The 25,271-nt window shown below is 40.2% G+C and overlaps 1 protein-coding gene across 18 annotated transcripts in view; it reads left to right on the forward strand.

The window, feature by feature from the left end:
* Window positions 1–25,271, forward strand: part of RGS7 (regulator of G protein signaling 7) — a 581,407-nt gene that overhangs the window by 276,473 nt on the left and 279,663 nt on the right. The window contains exon 3 of one of the 18 annotated variants that reach the window (XM_023216278.1): window positions 6,749–6,906. The exons of the other annotated variants lie outside the window; for them this stretch is intronic. The gene's annotated coding sequence lies outside the window, so the exon portion shown is untranslated. The remainder of the gene's footprint in view (window positions 1–6,748; window positions 6,907–25,271) is intronic. 18 annotated transcript variants of the gene reach the window in all.

The raw sequence follows: 25,271 nt of genomic DNA on the forward strand, positions 1-25,271 counted from the left end.
AGGTTAGGCCGGGCGCGGTGGCTCAAGCCTGTAATCCCAGCACTTTGGGAGGCCGAGACGGGTGGACCATGAGGTCAGGAGATCGAGACCATCCTGGCTAACACGGTGAAACCCCGTCTCTACTAAAAAATATAAAAAACTAGCCGGACGAGGTGGTGGGCGCCTGTAGTCCTAGCTACTCGGGAGGCTGAGGCAGGAGAATGGCGTGAACCTGGGAGCTGGAGCTTGCGGTGAGCTGAGATCCGGCCACTGCACTCCAGCCTGGGCGATAGAGCAAGACTCTGTCTCAAATAAATAAATAAATAAATAAATAAATCTAGGTTAATCTAATATATATGGAACAAGGAAGAATAAAGAATACAGGTGCTGATGAGTTGATGGGTGCAGCACACCAACATAGCACATGTATACATATGTAACAAACCTGCACGTTGTACACATGTACCCTAGAACTTAAAGTATAATGAAAAAAAAAAAAAAGAATTATATGTAAAATGAAGAAAAACCTTATTTGGTTTACATAAAATTCATTACAGTATTCTTACTCCTACATTTGTCCCTATCTGCTTGGATGCCTTTCTATGGCTCTCTTTAAAATTTGCCAAAGAAAACACATATATTTTCCTGCAGTTAAAGCATCAAAGCTCCTACACAGAAACCCATTCCCATGGAACCCAAATAAAAACATAAAGAAGAAAAAAAAAAAAAAGAATACAGATTACCTGCACATGTACCCCCTGAATCTAAAGAAAAACAACAAAAAAAAGTGCTACCAGATTAGGATATGTATATTTGTATATGTGTATGTGTATGTACATACATATATATACATATATACGCACACACATATATGTATATATATACACACACATATAATTTGTATGTGTATGCGTTGTATGTGTATAGCTATCTAGGACCACGGACTACATATTATATAACATATAATATGCTATATATATTTTATATATACTATTTTGGTGATCTGCACTTTTATAGTATCAGTTTGTGCCAAACACACACACACACACACACACACACACACAGAGACCAGAAGCACATATCACAGAATATACATATGTTTTTATATATATTGTATATTATCTATATTTCCATGGTTGGTGCTCTTCTGGTCTGTCTCCATCTAAATAACATATTATATATTATTTAGTTATTAATATATAATATTTCTATATATGCCCATAGATGCATACACAAGAATTTGATTCCATAGAAGCACAAGCCATGGAGATCTGTACATATGTATTATATATAATTAAATATTTTCCTATAAGATATATATTCTATACACATGGTATATATTTCTTTCTCTCCAATAAGTCAGTGGTCTGTGTTTCTGTTTCTTTCCACCCTGTAATTCAGCATCATGTGACGTCATAAAATAATCTGAGTTCTTTAGTGTTTTTTGCTTCATTCTGCACTTAATTTGAAAAGTACTCTTTTTTTTAAAGAGAAATCAGCCCAGTAAGAGACTTCTCAGGGTAGGGGTGACATGGATAGTGATCAAGAAGCTTTTTTTTTTCTTTGGAGACTCAAATATTTTACAAGCAACAGCTTTTTCCCTTTACCCAGTGAACAAGTGGCATGCTTATTTAGCAGAGAGGAGCCGTCACTGGAGGAGAGGCAAGCAGCATACGGAGCTGTGCTGAAGGACAACAGTATGAAAACAGAACAAAAACAGAGAACAATCGCTGGAGCGCTGAAGAAGTGTGACTATCGCTGGTCCTTGTGGCTTCCAGAGGCCCCATTCCTGAGCCAAGTCCACTGGACCATGATCCCTTTTTCCTCCCCTTCCACTGTCCCTGAACAGCAGAGAGAGAAACAAAAAGATCCAGTGTTCCCACAACCCAGGCCAGATCTTGACACGTCCAGAATTCCATGGCAGTATGCTCATCCCTTCTCTCCAAATACCACGATTTGAAGACTTATTATTGATCACACAGAACATATTTGTATCCAGTGAGCCATTTTTGTGTTTTCCATTCATTCTTTATTCTTTGGGTCAAATTTCTGTGAAGCCTTATCCATTTGCATGACTGCCCAGCTTGTTTGCAGGGAAACAGTTTTATTTCTGTGTAAATTAAGATTTTATTTTAACTTCCTTTTGTCACATTTTGTTATGGAGGAATATTTGGGCTAGTTGTTTATTTTAAAATGTATTATCTTGAAACCTTTTCTTACAAAAATTATGTGTAAAATTATTATTCTGAGGTAATCCTACTTTTACCCTGTACATAGCACTCAAATGATAAAAAGGAATAGGTGGTATAAGAGGGTTTGTTTTGACCAGGGAGAGGCAGAAAAGCCAAGTTATAAAGTTGGATTTTAGTTTCCTCCCTAGCTTGTCATCTGTAATTAATGTAGAGCATGACCTCTTTCCTCAACTGAAGATTTGGGGAATGATTGACACAAAGTCAGATTTTTACCATGAGAACAAAAATGACAATGTTGAAAGCCACACTCTTTCTTTTGAGGCACTGGAGTTCCTCACCAAGTAAAATTTTTCCCCCTGCTTATTGCAGAGGGCTTGATTCTCATATGAAATAATCTAAGCAAAGAATTATCAGAATGTAAACAGAAATCAATTGACCATTGGGTGCACCGGTGATCACGGACAAAATATTCTTCCTTTAAACGGAAACTATACACTCAGTTTGTATCTAAATGAATGAACACTACATTAAGTCCAAAGATCACTGGTGTGATTTTAGGTCTAATTCTTATTGATAGGATCTTTTATTAATATCACTGGGAATTTAAACTCTGATATTGATTCAGCCTGAATGCTCTGTGAGAATGCTGTATATCTAGCTTCAGGTCGTCTGTTCAGAGATTGCTCCGAGTGAGGTACCGCGCCCACAAGTATTTATCATAGCCATACATACTAAAATCCAGATGTGAGAGCAAACTTTCAATTTGAACTAATTAGGGAGGAATGCAAGACAGTTTGTCATTAAATGCAGAGTTGTTCCTGTCTGTGGATTTCAAAGTGAAGGGAAGCCATCAGGAGGGCTGGGTTAACCCGGGAAGGACTCAAGCAGGAAAAGGCAAAAAGAAAGAGAGACGTGGAGGTAAATGGATAGCATCCTAGAAGAGGCTCAATCCGAGAGACGTAAAACCTGGATGAAACAGAATAAGCCACGTTGCATACATCATGCCAGGGACAGCTCACTGTCATGCTCCACGGCCTCTCTGTGAGGTCCTCCAGTCAGGCTGCCCTATGTTCAGTGCCATCTTAGGGAGGCCTGGAGTGTTAAGCCATTGCAGGTTGGAACTTGAAAATTGCCAATTTCAAATGAATTTGGAGTAGAATGGGGTGACGGATGTATCACTCTAACAGCCAACCTAGAAGCTCTAACAGCCAACCTAGAAGATACATTCAAAAAGAGTTGTACTGATGGTTTAAAAAGTTCAGAAAGCAAAGCTTGGTGTAAACTTGATGGAAAGCACCTGGCGACTTTCACTCCACAGTACCTTAAGGTGAGAAGCTATTTTGGTAGCTCTTCCCAGGAGGACAATTCTCATAACCCAGACATCTTCACGAAATTGTGTAAAGGTATTACTGACTACTCTCTTTCAGAACAAATTTCCTTCTAGAAAAATCATCTAGGGCAAGCTTATCCAACCCATGGCCCACAGGCTGCATGTGGCCCAGAATGACTTTGAATGTGGCCCAACACACATTTGTAAACTTTCTTAAAACATGATGAGACTTTTTTGCATTTTTTTTTTCTTATCAGGTATCGTTAGTGTTAGTGTGATTTATGTGTGGTCCAAGACAATTCTTCTTCCTCCAATGTGGCTCAGGGAAGCCAAAATATTGGACACCCCTGATCCAGGGCCCATATTCGGAAAATTCTGAGATGACTGAGCCCTGGATTGCACATAGAAGGGCCTCCTTTCTCTCTCTTTTTCTCCTCGTCACAAAGGAGGTTAGGGTTAGGATTAACAAAAGGTTAATGATTTTCCCAAGTATAAATCTTCTGGTTTTCAAGTTTTTTGTTGCTTGACCTATTTCTCCTTATCTTAGTCTTAAGCCTTATACAACCCAAAAGTGAGTTAAAAATAGAACTAACATTTTCTTTAAAAGTTTAAAGAATCTTCCACTTTTGGATGTGAGATTTTCTTTAATATTTGACTTTTCCCCCTTCTTTTTTGGGCAGCCTTTAAATGTACAAATCTCATTGAAGTCATTCCAGGCTGAAAGCATTTAAGAACAAATATCATAAAGCTAAAAATAAATATTCTACTCTTTCTGTAGAGGCTATTGGATATTTCTCTTAACCTTTCTGGTCAGGTGGCCTTTTAGCAAGAAATGGATGCTAAGAGTTGCTGGGGGCCAATGCGGTGGGAAGCTCAGTAAATAATTCAAAAATAGCTACACTCCAAACCAGCCCTCTGTGCTAAGCAATTTGGCTTATCTCAGAACTTAAATATTTTTTTGAGTGGTGATGCAGTCAAAACTCCAAGGCCATATTATCTTACACTAATTGTAGCTATCGTATTTACTGGCTTAAAAGCCTTCTCCCCTTTTCCTGGCACCATTTCCCTGGATTTCCTTTGTGTGACGACCTGACCTGACTCTTGGTTCATATGGTTTGAGCAAGGCAACCCAATTCTATGTAGTGAGGGTGAGGAGGAAGAATGTGACTCAGGTTTGGCAAGTCAGAGACTTGTGGCCAGTACGTTTGCCAGAACTGTTGGGGAAAGAGAACCTCTCTGCACTGATTGCTAAGCTGTTAGGTGTGAACATGAGAATGAAATTTGTCTGAAAGTGAAGCCAGTACATAAAAGGGAAGAACCTAACAATTGTATTTGAATACCTGGCTCCAGCTGTACCTGAAGCTTTACAGCTACTGAGACATTAAATTCCCACTTCCTTTAGTTTAACTTGGGTTTCTGGTAATTGAGTTTTGAATAACAGATCCCTCTTAAGCATCCTTCTCTCTTCCTCAATCCTCACCTGTTTTCAAGGGATTCTTTGCATCTGACACCAATTTGGTTATTTTTATTTTTTTACCCTTGGCTGAAAATTTTCTTTTAAAGTTGCATACTTCTGTTTATTTGGGCAGCAAAAAAAAAAAAAAAAAAAAAAAAAACAACAACAACAAAGCACCATTTTTCCTCTTAAAATTAAAACCAACTAAGAGACAGGAGGGCATGATGACTCAAGCCTGTAATCCCCGCACTTTGGGAGGCTGAGATGGGTGGGTCACTTCAGGTCAGGAGTTTGCCAGCCTGGCCAAACCCCATCTCTATTAAAAATACAAAAATTAGCCAGGCATGGTGGCACATACCTGTCAAATCCCAGCTACTTAAGAGGCCGAGGCACGAGAATCACTTGAACCTGGGAGGCGGAGGTTACAGTGAGCTGAGATCGTGCCACAGTACTCTAACAAAGCAAGACTCTATCAAAAAAAAAAAAAAAAAAAGAAAAGAAAAAACGAACAAAGAATCAAAGACAGAAAGACAGTGAATCATCTCTACTTTTATCACTAAGGTGTGGCATAAACTTGGCTTGCCACAATTGCAGAGATTCGAGAAGGAAGGTGGCATTTATAATGGATATTGAAAGGTGAATTAATTCCAAAGGGTGTTGTCTGTTAACTTATTAACTGTATGACTGTAATCAGGTTTCTGTGAGTTTTTCTTACTCCCACACTCTGGAAAGACTAGGACACAAGCCTGGGTAGTGCATGCTCTTGTTCCCACTGAAATTTTGCAGATTCACCCCATTCCAAGGTAGTTTCACCATGTTACTGACAATAAAGAATAAGAATTGTGTTTTATCTGCCCTTGCATACAGTGTCAAGGGTCCTAGTATAGAATACTATACTCTGGAAATGCTTGCTGAACAAACTAGTTTATCTAACTTTGTAGTCAAAGTGTACATTTGTTGTATGTAATCACCTTTTCAATATTGATTTCTTTTTGAGCACCTTCTATAGTCAGGTTCTGTGAAATGCACTAAGGATGCAAAAAGGAGGCATATTCCACCCACCTGCGCTGGGAATTTCTCATTACAGATGGAAGACTGGCCAATAGAGTTAGTCTCCTGTTCTTCCCCAAACCCATAGAAGCTGCAACAAAGAAATGTTCGAAAGGTGGTAATCCACAAGGACAAGGAGAACAGGACAGAAGGAAACAATGAATGAAAGATGTGGATTTTTTTTTTTTTTTTTTTTTTGAATAAGGGAAATGATGGAAGAGCAGTAATTGCCTTAGCGGAAAGGATAGAGCTACAGCCCAGCTCTCAACATGGACATCCCTGTGATGAATCAACCAGTTTGCCCCATGGAACTCAGCACCATGAGAAATGAAATTGAGGAACAGGGCTGGAAAGAGATGAATTTATTGTAAGAATGGATCTAAAGGAAGCTAGATCTCCAGGATCTTCCCCTACTCCATGCAGCCTCCCAGGAAGGCCACAGAGTTTTATTATTTGAAAATACTGAGAAGAGAAGCTCCTGACTTGAGAACACCAGGCAGTGGCGAGACCTGGGATAGAAAAGGCGTGTAAGTACATGCCTATATTACTGAACTTGGAGAGCTTGACCTCCTTTCTCCAGCCTGCCTCTGGTGCTATTATGTGCATACTACCTGACTGGGAGCTTAGGGAGTCCCCTCGAGAAAAGACAGGTGCATAAATACACACACCTGGAGAAGAGCATTGATTCAACTTCTATAACCCAGCACATACTTCTTCAGGGTCACATCCCTGTTCCCACAGGACACCATCAACGTGGAGGGACCGGAAGACACACAACACAAGGAGTGAGCCACTCTGTAGTTGAGAAGTCAATTTCATACTAGAGCTGTATGGTTTTACAGTCGGCAGCTGTATCCAAGAAGGGAGAGGTGGAAAATTCCATGCCTCACTGGTACCAGGTAGGTTGATGGGAAACAGCCTCATGACAACCTTCTGTAGGACACAGAGCCTCCTGCAAGATAGGGAGGTGGATGTGAAATGGCCTGCGACAGCCATGGATAGCATGCTCATCGTGCCATGTTCCAGAAAGGAACCAGAGCATTCTGCCCAGACACAGCCCCAACACCATTGAGTCTTGCCTACATGGCTTTTGTGGAAGCGTGTAAGGCCACAGGGCACTTTGCCAGGCCATCCTCTACAACTATCACCATTCAAGGTCTTTTAGAAATTTCTAGCACTGTGGTGTTTCAATGTAAAATGTAGCTTTTACCTGCACCTGGCTTAACTCATCAGATGTGCTATGTGTTTATCATGAGTTTATCAGATGTCTTTCAAGATATATCTACCGGTTAGATCACTTGGTTGTTGATCTATAATGAGGGATGTCATGAAGATGGCTTTCTAGCTGTCTCCGTTTCTGAAAAATTAATAATTCCACCTTACTCTAGTAAATTTGAAAGTGAGAAGAAATTTTTCAGTAAGACAAAATAAAATTCTAATTAACAACTATCACATAGTATATTCTTTCCTTTTCTTTGTTTCTTGTTTTTTTTATTTTTTTATTTTTTTATTTTTTGGAGGGGTCTCGCTCTGTCATCTGTCAGGCTGGAGTGCAATAGTGTGATCATAGCTCACTATAGCCTTGAACTCCTGGGCCCAAGGGATCCTCCCGTCTCAGCCTCCCAAGTAGCTGGGACTACAAGCATATACCACTATGCCCAGCTAAATTTTTTTTATTTTTTTTGTAGAGATAGTAGAATTATACCTTAAAATTAACTGAACACCTAAGGCTTAACACCAAGATTCTACACAGTGTTTTATTGGGGTCTTTCAAAAGACTTGTGAGGTAAACAGAACTGACTTTATCTTCATTTTACAGTAAAGTGACTAAAGATCAGAGAATAAAAATGTTTTGATGAAAACATCACTGATAGTAAATTAAAAAAAAACCCACTTAAACATAGGCCTGACATATTTTTAGTTATTTGTGATTATATTTGAACTCATACATGTTATCTAAGGCATAAGAACAGAAACTGAGGAATTTGGTAAACCAGATTCTACTTTTTTTTAGGCTAATCTAACTTTCTATTCAGGTCAATCCCTAACAGAAACCACAGAATGTCTACTAAATTACTGCCATGAAAGGTGAATGGATTTCTTTTCAGTTTTTCTTTTTATTTTCGGTGAATCTCAAAATACCCAGCAAGACATGCTGGCTCTGAGAAATATCCTGTTACCTAAAATGTAATCAGTTCAGTCCAAAACCACCTGCCCAGCAAGACAGATAGGAAAATGAAATGAAGAGTATGTTCCTCCAGCTATAAACTAAGGTGAAGTTTCTATAGAGACAGAAAAAAAAAAGCAAAAGTACTAGAGAAAGCTAGGTTTTTAATGAAAATGCTACCTGCCACCAAGATAGTTAGAAAATACAGGTTTAGTAAATATCAGGAAAAGGGGGACAATCATGTTCTTCTTGTTCTGTTTCATGGTGTTTGCTTGGATTAGAAACCCAGTCCTCTTGGCAAGATTTCTGAGAAGCAATGGACATATTTTTATGCCCATCACTGACCCCTTTGAGTCATGTTCTTGTGGTGGATTCTCTCCCATTTTCTCCTCCAGACAGGACACCTCCCACGTTGCACTTGACGGCTGGCTACCCAAACGTGGCCTTCTGTTGGGCTGTCGTATTTTTATGTAGTGGCTTGCCGAATCCCATGCCTAATTTAAACTTGGCCCGTTCCCAGCCTCCCTGCACGGTCTCTGGGTTTGCTGTTGTGCCCATGGGCAGGGCAGCTGGGCCTGCAGTGTAGCCATCATCTGTCTCAGGCTTAACTCCACCCAGCCCTAATCAAGGCCTCAAGAAGCTCTTTCTGTTCACAACCATGTGGAATGCAACATTTTCACAACTTTGCAAAGCATTTTGTAAGGTTGCATTTAGGTCAAGGTGAACTTAAAAAGCAGTCGTGCAATGAGGCCAGAAAACATTAGGAAACCGCTCATTCCCCAGCTATGAAAGTGAAAAGTCATAAACTAATTGATTCTGTTTAGCGTAATCGAGTGACTTCTTGGCTGGTGCCTTTTTTTTTTTTTTCCCATTTCTCTTCAGCTGTGGAGAATTCCACAAGTTATTTGGGTTACCAGCCTATCTGGAATAGCACTGCAAGCTATCAGCAAGCAACCTGTCCATTTATCTTCCACGAAAATGACCAGCTCCGCTGCCCCTGGTGAACTTTCTTCTACTCGTGTTTCCAGATGTTATGTCCTCTTCACCTCTGTCCACCTGAGACTTGGCATCAGAGCAGAAGTGTGGATCACCTCCCTGTGAGCAGGTGACTGCTGTCCTACTTAGGTGAGGTGTCATCTTAGGCAGAGGCTTTGTCATCTGAACCTCTTTGAAACCTGCCTAACTTGTGTGTGACGTTGGACATCTGCAGCATCTGAAACCCCATTTTCTCATCAGTAAAATGAGGATACCAATACCTTTCTCACAACATTGTTGCAAGGATAAATGGTCAAATAAGGTACCCAGTAAAATAGAAGGAATTTATGATATATAAATTCTTCTTAATAGATACTCTGATTGTTTTTCTTCTTTCATTTACTTTTGTTTCAGTTGAATTTTCTACTATCCTGTTCCAGTCAACAGCGGTTTTGATTAGAATATTTTCTGATGTTTCAGAAATATGTCAGCAAAGGACTAGGGTGTGCTTCTCCTGCATTTTTGTACATACACTAAACATCCCTTTCAGCCACACCCTCATGGATGGTTTACCATTTCAGTGGTACAAAAAGCCACATATGAAAAATTAAAGAAATAAGAAGGATGATATACTACTATCCACCCTCCCCAAGGAGATTGATATTACTATATAATTTCTTGTCATTATGATTATCATTCATATAATGCTTTTATTTTTCTTTTATTGACTTATATAGGGAAGATTTACCAAGATGTAAATGGTTCCACTTATAATTTATAGTAGCAAATTTTCCCCCGTTCTTCTTTATTGCTCTGAGCTATTGCAGTATCTGGCGGTTTCTCAAGGTACCCACCACTAGGTGGTAAAATGTTTTTAAATTAGGGATGTGTCAGCATTGTGTCTGTGGAGAAATGGAATAAGTGAGAATCAATTACTAATTTCTTATTTATACAAAAATACGCTACTAGTTTGAAAACACCTATATATCTCTGATAACTTAAAGGACATGATAGTAGCCAAGACTGGGGGAGAAAAGTATCCACATCTCTATAGGACATTCTTGCTGTAAAGAAATACCCGAGACTGAGTAATTTGTAAAGAAAAGAGGTTTAATTGGCTCACGGTTCTGCAGGCTATAGAGGAAGCATGGAGACATCTGCTTCTGGGGAGGCTTCAGGGAGCTTCCAGTCATGGCAGAAGGCAAAAGAGGAACAGACACACACAGGTGAAAAGCAGGAGCAAGAGGAGGAGGAGGTGCTACACACTTTTAAACAACCAAATCTTGAGAGAACTCCCTTCCTATTGCAACAACAGTACCAAGGGGATGATGCTAAGCCACTCACGAGAAATCCACCCTCATGATCCAGTCACCTCCCACCAGGCCCCACCTCCAACGCTGGGGAGCACATTTCATCATGAGATTTGGGCAGGGACAACATCTGAACTGTATCAACATCTAAGCTGCATCTATATTTTAAACATCTTTCTCCCACTCATCAGGACTTTAAAATAAAGTACACTGCTTCCCTCTGTCTTCCATTTCCAAGTCTCTCTCGAGAAAAGATGATGTGAGGCAGGGATCAGGATTCAGACTCAGAAGCCACACTCCCTTGATCTAACTCAGCTCCTCCACTCATAAACTTTTTGACCTTGGACTGGTTCCCTAGTTTTATGGTGCTTCTGTTTCTTCATCTGCAATAAAGAGACTAATAAAAGTTGTTGTAAATCTCAAATGAGTTAATCTAGGTAATGTATTACCATAGTACCTGACTGCTGATGGAAGATATTCAGGATGTTTTAGCTGGGGGTATGAGCTGTCATAGAGCAGAATAAGGAGAAAAAGCTAGAGGAAATTCACAAAGTCCAGATTTTCTTAGCTTTGATTATTTAGTGCAACCAAATATGGGTCTTTAAAACTTGATTATACAAATAATGTTATATATATACACAATATTTTATATATATATATATATATACACACACACACACACAAAATTTGTGGATGGAACCCAAAAGCAAAGTAAAGTTTACTCTCTCTGATAAAAATACTGACCCACTGAATTAATGCAGCTGAGTATTGTGTTATTAGCTTTCATCCCACTTCTAACTGCTAGGGTGCTTGGGGTCAGCAGGAAAACTCATGCGTTTCAGTCGCTCTCTTCCTTTCTGTCTTGCTGCTTTTTAAAATTTTAAATGTTGGACTTTGGTTTTATGATTTCATTTTCTTGGACTCAGCCCCTCACATACTCTCTATTTACATTCAGATGGGAGCAATTCCTTATGCATCTAAACTATTAGGCCCAAAACTAGTTAGAAAACATCAATTTTTAGTGTTCTGATTAAAATTATGCCTATAATGATTAATCTATTTGCAGATATTCTTCTTAGAAAATATCTCATTGTAGGCCGGGTGCAGTGGCTCATGCCTGTATTCCCAGAACTTTGGGAGGCCAAGGCGGGCAGATCACCTGAGGTCAGGAGTTTGAGACCAGCCTGGCCAACATGGTGAAATCGCATCTCTACTAAAAATAAAAAATTAGCTGGACGTGGTGGCACACACCTGTAGTCCCAGCTATTCAGGAGGCTGAGGCAGGAGAATCACTGGAACATAGGAGGGGGAGGTTGCAGTGAGCCGAGAGTGTGCCAGTGCACTCCAGCCTGGGCAACAGATTGAGACTCCATCTCAAAAATAAAAGAAACAAACAAACAAAAAAAACACATCATTATTCAGTAGGTTTCTGTGTTTTACTTGAATGTTCTACTGGCTGAGTATGTTTACTACTGGCTGAGTATGTTTATGAGGTGTTTAAAGCCCTGGAAAGATAGCTCTTGGTGGTCTTCATACCAACCACTTATCTGACAAACACTGATTATTGATTGAATGCCTGGTATATGTCAAGCTAGGATCATGGAATACAGAGTTAAGTTGGGCACAGTCCTTATACTTCAAAAGCTTCGGCTGTAGTGGGAAGAGAGAATTGATCTTCATAGCACAGTGTCGTAAGTGTTGTAATAGAAGTAAAAAGGAGGCCACAAGAAAGACAAGCCCCAAACACATAGTAGAGATCATTTCTTTTGCTGCATGTAACTATTACAGCTTTTTATGAGAAATGGGAATGTGTAGGCTCAACGACACACGATGGGCAACTTCACACAGCTAATTAGCCACTAAGCCCTTTGGAAAATTCAAACCTCCCGAATCTAACTTATGCAAAGTAGGGCACACTGTATTTCAGGCCCAGAGGGAAACATTTCTTGTCCCCTCTTTTCACTCTAAATTAATTATTTGTTTCACTGGTCCCAGAGGCTTCTTGACCACCAAGTTTCTTTGAAGATTCTATCTTACTTCCTCACATAGTGAGCTAAAGGGCCAAGTAGGTCAGTGTCACCTGAACATCTAGGAAGGTTCTGCACAAATGCATCTAAATAGATTTGTTTTGTGATTCCTATTTCTAAGTCATTCAAGTATCTTAATTTAAAAGCTTCAGTGAGTGCCTTTTACTGGGTCTTTGATGTGGTGGTGATTATAATTTGAGGAGCAAGAGGAAAGAGTGTGAAGAGTTGGGCTCATCTAAAGAGGTGGGGTTTCTTAGGAAAAAAGAAAGAAGTTTGCAAGAACTTGAGAAAGATATGTTGAGCACACAGTGTTGCTAATTGTATATATTAAGTTAAGATTACATGTTGTTTTGTTTTTAATGGTAATGAACCTGGAATATGGCTAAGAGGAAGCAAACAGAAATTGAGATCTTCAACTTAGCATTTAACGAAAGTCCTACGACTATAGTTTATTTGTGTTGCTTATGCTGTGGAGATCAGAGCAAACCTGAGCTCTGAAGAAGTCTCCTTTCTTCAGCATGATCCCTTTGAGTGGGGACCATCTTAGAATGGGGTAGATGCTTCAGAGGTCTATATCCACGTATCAGTGAGCACACGTTTCTGATTGCTCGTCTATTCTTGCATATAGACAGACTTAAGGAGGGAAAGTGAGGAACGCCTTCAGGAAGAGTGAAAATAGAGTTAGGAGTGATATCAAATCAAAATTCCATAATGTTGGTAGTTGAGTTTTCTTGCATTAGGTGAGATAAATGAGAATTTCATTTACTCCATTATTCATTTATAAGGTATACTTTATACTACACTTACTTCCACTTAGGTAAGTTTATATGCTCGTTTTACCTTTCTAAGATGCTTTTTTACTGTGTATCTTCAGTAACTACGCTTTGGTAAATAATACTGAATAACATTGCTAGAGTGCATGCCAAATGCCAGGTATTGTTCTAAGTATGTGATTTGTGTAATCCCCACAACAATCTTGTGAGATACTATTATTAGCCTAACTTAACACTTGAGGAGATTGAGGCTAAAAAATAGCTTGTCCATCATCACTCAGTCAATAAATAAAGTGTATTACATGCAGGCAACAAGACTTAGCTCTTCCTCTTGATGATATACCCTGTCAATAAATTTATTGGATGGCCAAAATGATTTGTTGAATACTAAATGGATGATTTGTTTTTAAAAATAACTATAAATAATATAGAGAGGAGAAACATTTTTTATTTTGAGCATTAATTTCACATCTAAATTTTCTGATAATTTAAGCTGAAAAGAAATATGGTGATTTAAATAACTCCCGCTGATATAAAATATAAAGATAACATGTTAACATAAGTATTGAACTTCAACCTGGGATCGAGGTGTTTCCTATGACATAAAGGCCAATGTCCTAAGAACAGCATTTAAGAAAACACATACAAATAATTTTTATATAGCTGCTCTATAAAATTTGGCAGAATTTAGAAGGGGTGAGGGGTAAATTTTGGGGAGTACCCAGTGTAAGCCCACTCATTTGCCAGGTGTTTATCTATAATATATCTATTATATCTATATCTATAATATCTCTTTTAATCTGATTATCTTATCAGTATTTTTTGCTATTGTCCCCACTTTATAGCTGAGAAAATCAAGTCTCACACAGACAAATTAGCTTGTCAAATTTACATAACTAGTAAGTGGTGGAGGTGTGTCTTTCTGATTCTAAAATCCATGGTTTCTCTGCTAGGCCACATTTAAAATACAATGATGGGGCAGCTAAAGAGTCTCATAGATGTGACTTTCTAATGATGCTACGCTTAAAAGAAGTGATATTTTTCTTGCATCCTTTTCTTTTGAAGTCATCGTACAGGAAACCCGATAAATAAAAGACGTGAACGTGGAGGTGTTTCTATTGGAGAGAATGTGTGCCTCTTTTCACCTCCTGCATGAAAGGGGTGGATATGGCACTATGAATTGCACAAGGAACATCCAGAGTACTGCTAAAAATGCAGATTCCTGGGTTCTGACTTGTTTTTCTTTCTTTCTCTCTCTTTTTTTTTTTAAATGAGGTCTTGTTGCCTAACTGGTCTGGAACTTCTGGGCTCAAGCCATCCTACTGCCTTGGCCTCCCAAAGTGCTGGGATTACAGGTGTGAGCCACCTCACCTAGCCAAATCTTTGGTATTTTGTTGTTGTTGTTGTTTTTGAGACAGGGTCTCACTCTGTTGCCAGGTATGAATGCAGTGGTGCAGTCACTGCAGCCTTGACCTCCCAGGTTCAAGCAGATCCTCCCACTTCAACCTCCCCAGTAGCTGAGACTACAGGTGTGAGCTAAAACTAGCCTGGCTAATTTTTTTTTTTTTTTTGTAGAGACCGGGTCTCTCTATCTTGCCCAGGCTGGTCTCCAGTTCCTGGACTCAGGCAATCCTCCTACCTCAGTCTCCCAAAGTGCTAGGATTACTGATGGGAGCTGCCACACCCAGCAGAATCTGCATTTTAAATAGGTACTTCCAGGGATTCCAATATGGGTGTCTTGTGAAAAAACAGTGAGCAAAAAAAAGCATAGCACCTTTCTCTTATTTGATTTCTTTCTTTCCTTCTTTCTTTTCTTTCTTTTCTTTCTTTTCTTTCTTTCTTTTTCTTTCTTTCTTTCTTTCTTTCTTTCTTTCTTTCTTTCTTTCTTTGTTTCTTTCTTTCTTTCTTTTCTTTTCTTTTCTTTTCTTTTCTTTTCTTTTTTTTGATGGAGTTTGACTCTTGTTGACAACCTGTTATTGCCCAGGCTGGAGTGCGATGACACGATCTCAGCTCACTGCAACCTCCGCCTCCTGGCTTCAAGTGATTCTCCTGCCTCAGCCTCCCAAGTAGCTGGGATTACAGGCACCCACCACCATGCCTGGCTAATTTTGTATTTTTAGTAGACACGGGGTTTCTCCATGTTGGTCAGCCTGTACTCAAACTCCCGACCTCAGGTGATCCACCCGCCTCGGCCTCCCAAAGTGCTGGGATTAAAGGCATGAGCCACCGTGCCTGGCTTTATTTGATTTCTTTGATGTGGCGGTGGCCTTAGTTTCCTGACAAGATCCTCTACATTCTTCAATACAGATAAGTTTTACTTGGATTGCAAAAATAAATGCTTATTTCATTCATTATAATATCACCATCATTTTTTTTTTTTTTTTTTTTTTTTTTGAGACAGAGTCTCGCTCTGTCACCCAGGCTGGAGTGCTGTGGCCGGATCTCAGGTCACTGCAAGCTCCGCCTCCCAGGTTCACACCATTCTCCTGCCTCAGCCTCCCGGGTAGCTGGGACTACAGGCGCCGCCACCTTCCCCGGCTAGTTTTTTTTTTTTGTAGTTTTTAGTCGAGACGGGGTTTCACCGTGTTAGCCAGGATGGTCTCGATCTCCTGACCTCGTGATCCGCCCGTCTCGGCCTCCCAAACTGCTGGGATTACAGGCTTGAGCCACCGCGCCCGGCCTCACCATCATTTTTACATGCAATCAAAAAACAGAGCCGTGCTTGGCACATAATAGGTTGTCAATAATGTTAGCCAAATGGATGGATGGGTGAATATTATAATTGCAAGGAATTGTTACATGTTGGAAAATAGGACAAGACACAATACCTGAGTCCAGATCAAAAGCCGGTGAAAGCAGGAAATTTTAAATGGCCCGTAAATAAATAAATCCTGTACCTTTAAAGAGAACAGGCCCTGTGTTTAAAATAGCTGCTTTGGGGCCTATTGACTAAATCACCTGCCTCTTGGGATTCACGTGCTGAGAAGCTGTAGTTCTGCTCTGAATCTCTGTGTGGAAACCTGCACTTTTCCTGATGGTTGATAGGCCTTCATCCAAGCCAAAAACACGACATATACTGCCTTTTTTAGAGGAGACTATTGAGTGAGTGTGTGTGGTGACTGAACCTCCAATTTGTATTCACCATCAACCCAGTAATGGAATGCCTGCTTAGACTGCAGCATTATAGAGCAATGCTAATGCTCCTGCTCCTTAGAACTCCTATTTTGCTTTTTGCTTCTTTTGCATCCCAGTGGTAACTGCTGTCATTATAAAAGTTGGGATAATCCATACTAGCTTTATGCAAGTAAAGAACTATCACTGAAGAACTGTCTACCCTGTGCTTATTTTCTGCAACCAAACAAAGCAAACCTCAAAAAGCTGTTCGCTACTTTGAATGACTATCCAGGGTTGAAATGAACGCCTCAGACTACACAATAGTTGTATCCCTGTGTGTGAGTTCAGTGGAGGAGTAACGTGGCTGTTTCCAACTCCCTTTGTATGGAGTGTTGTTGATAATACTGTGGGAAGGGGAAACTTGATCTGGGCTCAAATACACTTGTGAAAGGAAGAGTTAACGAAGTCAAACTAGGCTCTTTACAGAAGTATTAGGGTCTTTAACACGTTAGTGTTCACTGTGAATTTTCAAAGCAGGGCTATACTCCACAGTGTTTCCTGAAGTTATTTCACCCGAGAAGCCATTTTTAGGCATCTCACAGGATAAGTGGGTTAAGGAGCACACTTTAGTATGTATAAGGAAGCAAAGACCATTGGGGGAAAAAGGGGGTATTGCATTTGTTTATTTTTCTTTTCAGAAATAGCTGGAAAATATGAGCAGCCTCGGGAGTCAATTCAGTAACTGCAGAGTCTGGGGAAAACTACTTCAGTTCTAGGTCATCTATTTTGATATCGCTCCCATATGAAATGCTCTAGTTCTTCAAAACTATTAACTTCCATTGAGAGATTTAAATAATCTGCATCTCTCCTACCTCAGTCTCTCTGATCAAATTTTCACTGGTAATCTGATGGTAGTGAGAAATTGTGAGGGAATAAGGTTGAATAAAAACGAAGTGAGGACTTGAATCTTTGTGACTGTACTGTATGGGTGCTGGCCGGCCAAGCATTTGAGGGGATAGCAGGGTGATGTGAAGCAAAGAGAGATGGGATGTGGTCAGCTGAGGAGTTTGCAGTCTTGGTTAAATCATCCTTTTGGGACTTGCCATAGAGATGCCTGTTTTTAATGGATAAATATTTATGAATACACAGTGCTAAGCAAAGTGCTTTGGTCGCTTTTCATGGGAAAGATTTCCCAGAGAAGATCACTTTTGAATAAGGTTTTGAACGTTGGTGATGATGCCAGCTGCCGTTTGTTTGATGACTAACAGAAGTGTAGGTGATCACTGAAGGAAAAACACAAAGAGAAACCATGAGCAATTACCTTATTGGAATGGAACAAATATGTCGTGATTCTTGCATGTTGAGATACTACCAAGCACGGTGCTCGGAGCTAGGTAGACCTCTTAGGAGGTGCAGACTCAGAATTTCACAGAGAGTGAAGGTCCAATGGGGCAGATGTCATAGATAATAGGGAGTTAACAGATGATGGTCTTGGCTTGCAGGAAGTATTGGGAGGGCTAGCTCAGAGGAGTGAGTGGGTCCCACCAGAGGAACAGTATACCTCTCCTAGCTTTCCAAACCTTCACCTGGTTAATTTGCCCCTCAAGACTTAACTCAGGCATCCCTCCTTTTGACACTGCCTTCTCCTCGCCTATTCCCTACTCTCCCCGGCCTTAGCCTATTTAATTGTCCTCCTGTGTGCTCCCAAACACCCTATTTATGTATCTATTTTAGCACTTATTAGGAATAGATTAAGATTTAAGAGGTCCCTTTTATTGGGGAGACCAAACTATTGCATAATCCCACATAATAAAAATCATATTAAATTACAACATAAGGGTAAGGAGATCCGTAAAGCTCTGAACTTGTCCATTGGTGATTGTTTTGTTTTTTTATATCAATTCTGTCGAACTCTTCTAAATTTTTCTTGATGTCCTCAGTGTCCTGCTATGCTGATATCCTAAATATGAGTTTAGTCTGCCTGTTGGATAACACAACTTCAACATTTGTTTACTTAAATGACTCAAACACATGCTTATTTCCACCAAAATACAGTGACCTTTACAAGAGAAAGAGGGCGTGACTCATTCATCATTATAATTGCTGGAGATTGTCCATGGACGTCTGTTGAGCTGGACTGTCAGTCTTGGGGATCTTGGCTAACTCTAGGTAACCAGCTTTTCTAGTGGAAACTTTTTTCCATTTGTTTGATTCCCATCAAAACTGAGTCTTAGGCACCATCTGATGCTCATGCAGTTTATTCTGGCAGAACCCTTACAAGACAGGTAGTGGGAGCAGGTGGTGGCATGGGCCTGGCACAGCCTGAAGGGCAGGTGACCCATTGACCAGGAGAGCTTCCATCCAGAGACCATTCTTAGAGCTTTGGGGATTCTTCCCCTTTCCTTATACCTGTATTCCTTCTGGGTCAGTTACAAGGTATTTCTTTCACAAAGAGAGTTGAAACTATTCTTGTAACGCTAAGCTTTAAGGTTTATGAGAACTGCATCTGTGCTGAGGTAGTCTTGTCTCCTGGAAATCCCCAGGCCAAGGTTGCAAATCTCTGGGACAAGATGCATCATACTGCTAAGTGACACAGAGTATAGGCTCTGTGAGATGTTTGACTGGGCCCTGTAACTATCATTAACCTTATAGCAATGATACGTCTCATATAGTATACTATATGGAGTTAACTAAACCCTGGTAGAAAACCAAGAAGTCAGTTGCTTATAAGTCCAGGCTACCAATCAATAGGATTCAGGGAAACTTCTCAGTTTCTTGGTTTGAGGCATACTCCATCCTTAAGAGGAAAACTGGGAGTGGAAGTGGGGGGGAAAAAAAAGGTTGATTGATTGATTTTTTTCCCATTCATATTCTTTCATTTTTTCAATAAGAGCCTGCTGTCTGTCAAGCACTACTTGGTGTAAAGGAAACAAAGGTTAACAGTGATATGCCTAATCTACAACATAACAAAGTTAGGATAATTGCAACAATAACCTGGCTTGTTTAAAGTGATGTTTTATAACTATTTTTCACTGTAAGTGGCTTGGCATTTGTTTTGACTTGTTGGTACCCGTACTATTTTAATAGTTGTTAGATATTTTCTCTATCAGCCTTTTTTTCCTATAAGTAACAATATATTAATAATTAGACTACAGATTTTCATTTCCTGAGACACTCTGGCTGATGTATAGAGAATAGAGTAGGAGGGGTCCAACTGGGGACAGGAGAGAGGAGCTGGTGGCCTAGGTTTGGGAGGTACCCGTGGAGTGGGAGAGAAATGGGTGAATTTGAGAATGATTTAGGTGATGATGTTGATGGAATTTGGTAATTGACTAACAGTGGATATGATGAGAATGGGAGAAGTTAAGACTAATGTCCAGATTTCTGACTTGGCCCACTGAGTGAGTGTAGATCCATTTACTGTGTAAAAGAACATAGAAGGAGGATCAGTTTTGTGCAAAGAGGATCAGTTCCATTTTGGACCTGTTGAACTTGACATGTAAGGTGCTATCCAATAGATGTTCAAGATACAATGAGACTTGAGCTTTGTGTGTGGTAGGACCAACCAACCACAGGTAGCAGAGTTCTTTGTGAAGAGACACAGAACCAGGAAGCCAGGCACTGAGTGGTGTTTCAGAGGCTGTTGGGCTTCCTGAGTCTTTACACCCCCTTCCTATAGCCAAACATATAGTTCATGCATCACTCATCCACAAACGAAAAATTATGTTTAACATTGCTGTCTAATTTGGCCTTCTGGGAGAGACTGTTAACACAGTAGGAAGCAGTTTTGAAGCTACCTCTGAATATGGATCCCTGATTAGGTACTGCAAATTCCTATCCATTCCTAGAGTGCGGATTCCAGATTTAGATATTTCAAATGCTGACTAATCTGCTGTACATATATATACTGTTTATATGGAAAGATTTTAAAGTAAGTTATCACTTTTTACCACTATACCAAGTCTGAAGCTCAACAGAAAGATCTGGGCTGGAGCTATAGATTTAAAAATCCTTACCATATGGATGGTAAAGCCCAAGGAGTACAGTGTGGAAAGCGAGAAGAGAAGGACCAGTGACGGACCCTTGGGAGATCCCAACATTGTAGATCTAGGTAAGAAAAGCAGATCCTAAAAGGAAGACCAAGCATAGCACCCTGAGAGATGGATGGAGAGAAGTCAGGAGCACTGTGTTACTCAGTTCAAGGGAGATGAGTGCTTTAAGGAAGAGGGGATAGTTAACAATATTAGATGTTCTCAGGAGATGCAATAGATTAGGACAAGAAATGCCTTTTGAGGTGTGTTGTTGACTTTAGCAAGCAGAGATGCAGGGGCATCAGTGGGGCTGAAATCAGATTGCAGTAAATTGACGAGCAAATCAGAGGTGAATCTGTGCAGACACAGCCAATTCCTTCGAGAAGAGTATTCAATCAATGCCTGAATCACACACTCTCAGAAAGGACCTTAGATTTCACCTGGTTAATGTCAAAATTGTTGCATGAATCCATCTCAACTCCTCATCATTTTAAAAGTAAATATTGAATGCCTACTGCATGCAAGGCATGGAGCTAATTAATTGTCTCAGATTATTCAAAGATGGACATCGTCTTTACACTTAAGTACTTTCCAGCCTGCTGGTGGAATAAGATACAGACAAGCTAACATTGTTATAGCTGGAAGTTATCCGAGTCACATGGCAACAAAATATGTTAGCGGCGGCAGGTACCTGAGTTACTGGCCGTGAATCCATACGGGTTTGCAGCAACCTCAATTCTTCCCTCCTCAGAAGAAAGAATTCAAAGAAATCACATGAATTCAAAGAAAACAAAGTACACTTGGAAGAGGGCCAAGAGGGCATCTTGGAGAACAAGTGCCCTATTTGACCTTGGACTTAGGGTTTTCCATGCTGGCATGTTTCTGGTGTCCTGCATCCCTTTTCCCTTGCTTCCTCCCTTGGGGTGAGCTGCCCACATACACAGTGGCCTGCTAGCACTTGGGACGTGAGCATGCGCAGTGTGTTTACTGGAGTTGTACGCATGCTCACCTGACGCATTCTTTCCTTTACTGGTGGAACGCCCCCCAGAAGGACATATACCTGTGAAACTCTGCCATTTTGCCTCTTAATGCAATGTCTGAGCCCACTTGCCCAACTCCTGAGATCTCATCAGGAAGCTGATGATCACCAGTTTCAGGTGTTTTTTCTATCTATAGGGAACCTTTCCTGGTGCCAGCTGCGACCAATTACTATTTTAGAGAGGCAGCGTGACAACTGCGTGACCATCACCTGATGGTTGCCTGACATTCCTAGTGGGGTAAGGGGAAGCCTCACCTCCCCTACTTATGCCTGACTAGCTACCTACTGTAACAGCGTGAGATCCAAGGATTCACAACCTATGCATTTAACTTTTTTTTTGTTATTACTATTTTTAAGATGGAGTCTTGTTCTGTCGCCCAGGCTGGAGTGCAGCAGTGCGATCCTGGCTCACTGTAGCTGGGACTACTGGCACACGCCACTATGCCCTGCTAATTTTTTTGTATTTTTAGTAGAGACGGGATTTCACCATATTAGTCAGGCTGGTCTTGAACTCCTGACCTCAAGTGATCCACCTGCCTTGGCCTCCCGGAGTGCTGGGATTACAGACATGAGCCCCCGTGCCTGGCTATAAATGTAACTCTTAGAGATGAATAGGAACAGAGATCCTACAGTAAGATAGGTGAATAAGCATGTGAATTCTGGCTTTAGACTACCTAGATTCAAACCATCTCCACCACTTAAAATGCATATTATTTATTCTGTCTCTGTCTCATTCTCCTCATATGTAAAATAGGAGAAATAATAGTAGTGACTTTGTAAGTTTTTTGCAAAGATTAACTGATAATTAATTTATAATAATGCTTGGAATGTAATAAGTCTGATACATAACAGAAATTTTTGAAGCCTAAATTGGCCCTCTTATTGTGCAAATGAGAAACCCAAGTCTCAGGGAATTTAAATGACTTATCCAAATATTTCAGCTGGTTAAGGTGAGAGGTAGGACTGGAACATTAAATAACTGACTTCTAGTCTGGTGTTCCTGTTTCTTACCAAACTATGTTCTATCTATCTTCAGTGAAAATTCAGGGAAAGTCATACTCATACAGCATACATAATACAAAATTATCAATTTGGCTATCTCTCCCCAGCTAAAAAAAATTACTTTGTGTTTTAAATACTATTAACTAAATCAGTAATGCCAGAAAAAAAATAAATAACTGTCTTGGAAATAAATTACCATGAATAAATTTAAAAGTTATATTAATCATGTATCAATGGTATGCATATTGGCAAGAGCTAGGAAATAAAGTGAGAGGAAGGACAAAAAAGGACTGTGTATTCCAAGCAGGTAGTACCCAGGACAGTAAGAAAAGCGGAATCCATTAAGTCCATCTGTCCTAATTTTAAATAAATGGCTTTATTTATGTACATGTTTGTGCAATTTTAATAATGGTTGCCCTGAAAGAAACCACTGCCTTTTAAATGGCTATTTAGTAATAACTATTTATTCTTTCCACATAAAGAAAGGAGAAGCCAGACTCCATAATTAACAGTTTAATGTGCTGAAATGAATGGTCTCTTGGACCAAACACAAAGCCGAAGGGAGGAGTTTTGAATACTAATTCTACAGCTTTGACTTTTCTACATGGGAGCCTTAAGAAGCCCAGGAGAGACCAAAGATTTCCCATTATACCTCAACAGAGGGGAATTATGTCTTCAATTTTCTTTACTCATTCAACAAATACTTACTGAGCACCTGTTGTGTAATAAACATTATTCTTTGCACTGAAGATACAGTAGTAAACCAGAGAGATGTGGTCCCCGAACTCGTGGAGGTTTACATTCTAAGAGAAATAAGTAGAAAATAAAGACACACACAAAAATGTAAATGAATGAAATGAGATGGGTACATTGCTAAGAAGAAGCTCAAACAGGGTGATGGGATAGCTATGGTGAGATGAACAGTACCGAAGGTGTTACTTTAGAGATAAGATGCCTAGCAGGAGGTAATACTTGAATTGAGATATGAATAGTAAGAAAGAAGCATACATACAAAATGTCTAAGGATAAATTATTCCAAGAAGAGAAAATAGTGTATGCAAAGGTCCTGAGACAGGGGTGAGTTTGCCTGCGTGAGGGCTAGAGTGAATGTTAGCGAGGTTGGAGCACAGTGAACAAGGTATAGTGTGGTTTTAGAAAAGATCAGAGAAGTAGTCATGGGCCAGATTATATAGGTCAGGGGCTTGCACACATATTTTGAACGTAACTCATATTAAGAAAAATGTTTTGTGTTGCAAACAAATACACACATAGCCTAACTTAATATGGTGATTTATGATAAGATAAATATATTTGGCATTCCTCTTGTTTTCTGGCACACAGCTCCTAAAACTCTTGGAATCTCCAAAGTGGCACATGTCTTTTTGTCTGCTAGGGAAGTGACTGGTGGCTGGAGGCTCCTGGGTAGCCTCAGGATAGGGACTGGTTTCCAGGGAAACTAAAGAAGTATTTAGAGAGTTAGAACTTTCATCTCCACTCCCCACTTCTGGGGGATGTAATCAATCAAGCCTATGTAATGAAGCCTCCATAAAAATCCAAAAGGACTGGCCGGGCGCAGTGGCTCACGCCTGAAATTCCAGCACTTTGGGAGGCCAAGGCGGGCGGATCACGAGGTCAGGAGATCGAGACCATCCTGGCTAACACAGTGAAACCCCGTCTCTACTGAAAATACAAAAAAAATTAGCCGGGTGTGGTGGCGGGCACCTGTAGCCCCAGCTACTGGGGAGGCTGAGGCAGGAGAATGGCGTGAACCTGGGAGGCGGAGCTTACAGTCAGTGGAGATTGCGCCACCGCACTCCAGCCTGGGGGACAGAGCGAGACTCCGTCAAAAAAAAAAAAAAAAAAAAATCTGAAAAGACTGAGTTTGGGTAGCTCCTGGATAGCTGAATATGCAGAGGCTCCTGGAAGGTGGCGTGCCTGGGGAGGCCATGGAAGCTCCATGCCCCTTCCTGCCTCTCTCACCTTATGCATCTCTTACCTCAGACAGTTCATCTCTATCCTTTGTAATATCCTTTATAATAATGAATGACCATAAGTAAAAGTGTTTCCCTGAATTCTGTGAGCAGTTCTAGCAAGTTGATCAAACCTAAGAAGAATGTTGTAGGAACTCCAATTTATAACCCATTAGTCAGAAGCCCAAGTCACAGCCTGGCACTTGTGATTGCCATCAGAAGTGGGGGGCAGTCTTGTGGACTGAGTCATTAACCTGTGGGCTCTGAGGCCACCACCAGATAGATAGTATCAGAATTGAAAGGACATCCAGCTGATGTCTGCTGGAGAATCTGGTGTCTGTAGTGCTATGTTGAGTGGTGTTGGATTTTCCTGTCTTTTACACCTTAATATTTAAAATTAAAAAGCTTCACAAAATGCTTGCCCTTACTACATATGGTACACTTGGCATTTTTATTCTGCTCTATTTGTTTTAATGTTGTCATGATCTACCAAACTGCATGATTTAATAGTTCTCGATTTACTAGACTGGGGTCTTTCAGACCATAGTAAGAAAGTTTGGATTTTATTCCATTAGTGTTGAAAAACCACTGGAAGACCACTGGAGTGTTTTAAGTAGAGTAATGATACAAGTTTTAGGAAGATAACTAGTTGTTGGTCAGGAGAAAAAGGATGTTGGCTTGTACAAAGGTGGAAACAGTGGAAAGGATAAGACATGATTGGATTTGCTGACAAATCAGATATGGGCAGGAAAGAAAATGGAAGAGTGAAGGATGATTCCTAGGATTTGGTCCAAGCACCTGAGTGAATATTGGCATTCTTAATGAATGTGTGGTTGATTGAGGAAGTAGCAGGTCA

This window comes from Piliocolobus tephrosceles, chromosome 1 (genome assembly GCF_002776525.5).
Source record: "Piliocolobus tephrosceles isolate RC106 chromosome 1, ASM277652v3, whole genome shotgun sequence".
Taxonomy (NCBI): domain Eukaryota; kingdom Metazoa; phylum Chordata; class Mammalia; order Primates; family Cercopithecidae; genus Piliocolobus; species Piliocolobus tephrosceles.